A 6000-nucleotide genomic window follows, 5' to 3' on the forward strand; every position below is an offset into this window, starting at 1 on the left:
GAGGGGCATGGGCGCGCGGGCCTGCGCCGCCAGCCCGGTCCGCCTTCTCTCAAACTTCGGCCACTGTGCGTCCTCAAGCTCCGACGCGAGCTCCGGGCTCTGGGGGTGGCTCATAGGTGCTGGGACCGCGACGCCTGCCGGGCCTTTTGAAGTCTCCGCTGGGGGCGGGGAGGGGGGCTGAAGGCGGCCTTTTAAATCGCGGCTGCACGCGGGCACGGTCAAGCAAGGTGTCTGGTTTCAACAAACTTTAGGAAAAGTCCCAAGCGGGAGGCGGGAGGAGGGAGCCGCCGAGCTGTGCGCTGCTTCCTGCAGGGGGCAGAGCACCCATGGCTGCCAGGAGGGAGGGCTGGCGTGGTATGGGGGAGCCGGTGGGCTGCTGATGGCGCGTGCTACCGCCACCACCACCACCCTCACACCCCCACGTTCAACAGCAGTTCTTAACTCCCAACCACTGGCAGGCGGTGCTGGAACACTCCGAAACTGTGCACAACTGTGCACAAATCGCCCGTGTTCCCGCATTCTTCTGGGGAAGAGGGGCCACGGGTTTTCCTCCGCTTTTCGGAAGTCCACAGCCCTGAAGGTTGAGAACTCCTTGTCTAATCATGGCTGATGTGCTTTTTGAGCTGCATACTTTGTGCCAGGCACATCCTGGCTTTATTTACATTTTTGGTATTTTGTTCATGTTGGATTTTTTTTTACATTAATTTTGAGACTTTTAAAGTATTGCATTAATATATTAGGTATCTTGATTACTTGAGGACTTTCTGGCACTCTCTTAGATATTTTTGTACATTGCTGAGGGGTTGTGGAACCCCTGGTATTTTGCATCCCTCCCAGGCATTGTCTAAAGGCCACCTTCTGAGGGAGATGTGTTATTATTTCTATTTACAGATGACAGCTCTGAGATAAGCTGGTAGGTGGTGGTGGTGGTGGTGGTGGTGTGTGTGTGTGGTGGGGGTGTCCAGGTAACCTGATCCCTGTCTTCTGCTTCTCAGCCTCTCTCACTCTGTGCTACCACTTGGCCTTAGCCTTTACCTGTTACCGTTCTGAGCAGATCCTCCTTTCCTCCCTAGCTTCATGTCCCACCCCTGAGCTCTGTTCTGTGCCTGCCCACCCTGCCTACCAGCTGAGGCAAGCTTGGCTACTTTGAGGCACAGGTCCACACCACTTTGTCCCAGCCCCATGCCTGCCTGTTCACAACCTCTTTGTCTTTCTAGATTTGATTCAGAGCTCACTAACTCTGGGTGGGTTGCTCTGCCCACACTCACTTTGTAACACACATTGGGTGTTGTCATGGTCAGATTTGTTACTACGCTCCCCATTCCCAGCATAAAACCTAGACACAATAGATTTGAATAAATTCAATAGTTTTATTTTTTTATCTCCTTCAGGCTCTGGGGGCAGAGGGTCTGCCACTATGGGGGTGGGATCAAAGAAATACATATTTGTAAGGCAAACATGAAACATGCCCAGAAACTTGGGGTAGGGAGGTGAACCAGGATGGACAACATCACACATGGAGGACTTCCTGAAATTGCATAAAGCTAACAATACAAGGAGGATATAGTGTGTATACTATCAAAGAGATCAATTGAATTATCAAACTGACTAAGTGGTGGAAAGAAACCAAGGAAGGTTCCCAGGAGGAGGTAGCATTTAGAGTCTGAAGGATGTGTTGGCTAAACCTTCAGTCACAGAGGAGAAATATCTCCAATAAAATCACCGATGCCAGGAAGCTGGGAATGGATTTCAGGCAGATCTTGAGGGAAAGGCAAAAGAAACCCCTTGGAGAAACTGTCCAGTTCTCCACACTGTATTAATCACCTGACAGCACATGGCTCACTGACCACAAAGCCATTTCCAGGCAAGGACACTCATTTCCTCAAAGGCTGGGCAGCAGCTCAGTGGCTAAACACCAAGGCCTTTCTAAATCTCACCCACAAATTTGCATATGCATTAGCCAGCAACCAAAAGATTCATGGGAAACTCTTGGGAGACCAAGAGGACTTGAAGGCATCCCCTGCAGGACCCATCCACGAAATAGATGGGTCTAAACATGATAATTTGCGGGGTCTTTCATGCTTGGGAACATAGACTATTGTTCAACAATAAATCCAATTCAGTAAACAGTTACGGAGGGCTCACTACATTGAGGGCTTGCTTGGTAGGAGGGAAATGAGGCTCGTGGGCTTCCAGGAGCTCACAGTCGGCTGGAAAGAGACAGGGACTCTGACAGCAATTTCAGGAAAGGGGCCTGAATTCCTGCTGCCTCTTCACACCCAGTCTTTCTTTCATGCAGGTTTGTGGTACAGGCATGAGCAGTGGGTTCCAAAGACACAGAGCCATTCCCCCTGTGAAGGTGACAGGTATTCTCAGCCGGCCTCAGGTGGCCAGGCAATAAGCCTGGTAACAGGGTAGACAGTGACTACAGACCTATGTAGACGTTTCAGGATGAGGCAGAAAGCCGGGAGGTCCCGGCTGGTGGGGACTTTCAAGACTCATAGTTTCCTCCCTGCCCAAGTAGATCAGACATGGGTCATTGGTCTCCATGGCACATTGGCCTCGAGAGACACTGTCTATCTCAGTAGCATAAATGGCAGACACATAGTAGATGCTCAATAAATGCTCATGAATGAACCACTAGGTGAGACTGCACACCGCCCAGGTACCCATCACATCACTTTATCCACCCAGATTTTTCTGAGGAACCACTGTGTGCCAGGTGCACTTCCTACCCTTGAAATGATCAGATCTGAGGAAGGAGACCAGCAAGGAGAACACAAGTAATGCAGGTCAGCCTAGCTTCCAGCCACGCTGAACTGGGAGAAGCAGGGTCCCACTTTCTAGTCTCCCAATTTTCCCAGTACCCTGAACCGCTGGCGTACCAGCATGGGCCTTGCGCTCATAGTTAGGCTCCAGCTATCAAGTAGCATGAGATGTGCACACAACTCACATCTAATAACAGAGTCCACTCATTCCCAGACCACTCAACCGAAAGAGTAATGCTGCTGTGTGACAGGCCCTGTGTCAGGGTCCCTGGATACAAGTTGTGTCCCTGCTGGGAGGGTCTCCCAGTCCAAAGCAAAATGCCTGGCACCTAGGAAGTGCTCCACAAATGTTGAGCAGTGACAGAATGAATAAATGAAAATGAATGGATGAAAGTTAACATCACCAGATTAGACCCAGGTTAATGGCCCTGTCCCCTGCTCTCTTTTCCACATGATGACGGACCCAGCTTCGGGTACATCACATGTTTTGAAGACTGTGACACAAAGCACCAATCTTTATGAAAGAACAGAAAACACACACCCAATCTATTAGATGACATCAAGATGTCCAGTAAGTAGTGGACCACTAAGCAGGAAACTCAGTGAGTGGTGCTCCAGGCTGTCCTCAGCTGGGTCAGAGGCAAGGCTTCTGGAGGAGCTGCTTGCAGGAACAAGAAGAAAGTGAGGATGAGCTGTGCTGGTGGACGTGCAGCTGCTGAGAAGCCAGGGGTGCCCTGGCTCTCTCTCCCTGGAATTCCTTCATCAATATGCAGACCACACTTTGTTGTTTGGCCCCTGCTGCTGGGTTCCCAGCACCCGGAACAAAGAACTTCAGTAGAGTGAGTGAGTTGAGCCTCAGGCCTACAAAATTCGTCTTCTCAGCCCCTCCAGGCCAGGCCAGTCCAACCTTCTCCCAGGGTTAGTGACTAGAGCCAAGACTGGCTGTCGCCATGGCATACTGGTCTCCTAGGATTTGGCCTTTGGCCTGACAGCTGCCAAGACCCCAGAGACAATCACTCTACCAAGAGAACAAGCAGCAACCCTGGTGGCTCCCAGGCCACTGTCCAGAACAGTATTTTCTGGGCACATCATCCCACTGTCTGGGCATAGTAGACTACCCTGGTTCCTCTCCCCAGACTGAGTTTCTTTCTCCAGGTCTAGGCCAAGTGGCTGGGGGATAGCTAAAGCCCACTTTTCAGTAACCAATCTGACCTAGACCTGGAGGCTCCAAGAGAAATTAGACCCGGAAGAACCTACCGAGCTGCCTAGTGCGACTTCAATGTCCTCATTTTACAAGTGGGGAAACTGAGGCTCCAAGACAGGGGGGCATGATTTTCTGAAGGTCACACCCAAGTCTATGGTGGCTATGATGATTTCTACCTGTACAGGACCAAATCTGTCTCCTGGTCTTTCCACTCAGTTCCTCCTTCTTGGAGGAATTGGACCCCTTTCCCAGATACCAGACTGTGGTAAGTTAAAGTCTCTGAACTCTCCATGATGGTGTGTCTGGACCTTTTGGCTGTACCAAGCAGGACATAGGTGTCCAGCACCCCCGAGTGAACACATGCTGTTGATCCAGCCAGACCAGGATCACAGTGAAAATGGCATCTCTTGCACAGATAGCAGAAACAAGTGGGTGCCCACACTCCCAGGAGGCGGACAAACAGACACTACACCTCATGTTTGGAGAGGAAGAAACCAGATCCCAAGGGAAGTGGCTGGCCCAAGCTCAGCTAGCTGCATAGAGAGAAACCAGTGGAGCTGTGATCTGCCCCAGGTCCAGGTTGATTACCACACACCAATCCCATGTGCACACAGAGAAGTCCTTCCAGGTAGCGCTAACCAGGGACTGCAGGTGATGGGGTGTGCCAAGCAAATTTCAAAGCACAAAAGTGCACCCAGCACCTGGTGGCCACATCAGTCATCAATGTGGCAAATCTGCCACATTGGAGGAGCAGCTGTGTCACAGAATTGTCAATAGCCCATTCTACCACCTGCAGTCCGCATTCCATGATGGTGGCTCCTCTTTCCCATGTCCAAGCCAGGCAATACGATGCATTCCTGCTTGCGGGCAATCCGAGGGCAAGTGGACCAACACAAATGTCTCTGGATGCTCTGCCTTGTCCCAAAGTGAGGCAGGGAGCCACACACACCACCTCCATCATCCAAGAATCCAGTTCAGCATAGTCTTTCAGCTCTGCCTTCTGGCATCACTGAGTCAAAGCCTGCAAGGCTAAAATGCATGAGAGCCTGAATCTTCACTAGGCCACTCTGAAAGTAACAACTTCTCCCGGGGCCATCCTTTCTTCAGGCCCAGTCCTCTCATACCCTTCATCCACTCCTCATCTGCTGTCCCTCTCCTGTCTTCCATCACTGTCTCCTCCAAAGGTTTGTATCCCCCCACTTCTACTGAGTGACCGCAGCACAGCTCAAAGGTTCAGGTGTATCTTACTAGCAGAGTAGAGCAAGACTTCATTCACCTCCCCACTATATAATCTATCCTTCTGTTAATGCTACTCAAGTCCATATAAGCTTTATTTGGCAACACACTAAAATGTTCACTCTAAGATAATGACAATCAAGGATCTCAAGGGACCGAGGGTAGTGGCTCATGCCTGTAATCTCAGCTACTCAGGAGACAGAGGTAGGAGAATTGCAATTTGAGGCTGGCCAATGCAAAAGAGGAGATCCTATTTGAAGGAAAAGAAAAAAAAAAAAAACTAAGTACACACAAATGTGCTGGAGGTGTGACTCAAGAAGTAGAGCACCTGCCTAACAAGAATAAGGCCCTGAGTTCAAACCCTAGAACTGCCAAAAAAAAGAAGAAAAGAATCAGTAAGAATTTCTCATTTGCCTCTCCTGTGGTAGTAAGGTTTTTGGAATGGAGCTGTTAAATATGATCTAGCCTTTGCAGCCATCTGGATTAAGGTTTGTTGAATATGTTTCTTTTGTCTTTGTGTCAGAAGGGCCTGTGACTACATAACAGACCACTGATCCCTGTGTGAAACTTACTGATTCCCAGTGATACTTTGTAGCCATAGTCTGAAGAGTTTCCTGGTAGTTTGTTCCAACTTGTCAGCATTGATCACTGACAACAGTGAAAGCAGTGGTTTGTTCCTTGTCTGGGTGAGACCCCCCAGGGGCTCTACCTCTGGGCTGCTTCACAGCAAGATCCTCCAACAGTGACCAGCTAGGGATAAGAAATGACACGCAAGGCTCCACTGGGGCTCCC

The sequence above is a fragment of the Castor canadensis genome, chromosome 13, assembly GCF_047511655.1.
Source record: "Castor canadensis chromosome 13, mCasCan1.hap1v2, whole genome shotgun sequence".
In the NCBI taxonomy this organism is placed as follows: Eukaryota; Metazoa; Chordata; class Mammalia; order Rodentia; family Castoridae; genus Castor; species Castor canadensis.